Genomic DNA, 781 nt, shown 5'->3' on the forward strand with positions numbered 1-781 from the left:
ATACATGCAAAAATCATCAACAGAATACTATCAATCAGATTACAGAAAAACAACAACAAAATTGCATATGATAATCAAATGAGATTCATCCCAGGAATGCAAGGTTGGTCCAACATATGCAAGTAAATAGATGTGATACACCATATCAACAAAACCTAGGACAAAAACCATATGATTATCCCAATTGATGCAAAAAATGCATTCAACAAAATTCAGCATCGCTTCATGATTAAGACTTTCAGCAAATTAAATATGAAGGAAATTATCTCAATACAATAAAAGCTGTTTATGACAAACCAATTGCCAATATCATCCTGAATGAATCAGCTTTTCCCTTAAAAACAGGAACAAGACAAGGATTCCCACTCTCACCACTCCTATTTAACATAGCATTGGAAGTACTAGCCAGAGCATTCAGGCAAGAAAGGAAATAAAGGGCATCAAAATTGGAAAGGACAAGATCAAACTGTCCTTGTTTGCTGAGAACATAAGCTTATATATAGAAAAACCTATAGACTCTACCAAAAAACTCTTTCAGCTGATTAACAATTTCAGTAATGTTGCAGGATAAAATATCAACACCCAAACATCAATAGTATTTTTATACTCCAACAACAAACTAGCAGAGAATAAATCAAGAAAGCAAGCCCATTTATAATAGTCACCAAAAAATAAAATACCTAAGTATCAATTTAACTAAGGAGGTAAATGATCTCTACAATGAGAACTACAGAACCCTCCTGAAAGAAATTAAATGGGACACAAAAAGTTGGAAAGACAT

Source organism: Galeopterus variegatus, unplaced genomic scaffold (assembly GCF_000696425.1).
Source record: "Galeopterus variegatus unplaced genomic scaffold, G_variegatus-3.0.2 Scaffold13053, whole genome shotgun sequence".
Classification (NCBI taxonomy): Eukaryota; Metazoa; Chordata; class Mammalia; order Dermoptera; family Cynocephalidae; genus Galeopterus; species Galeopterus variegatus.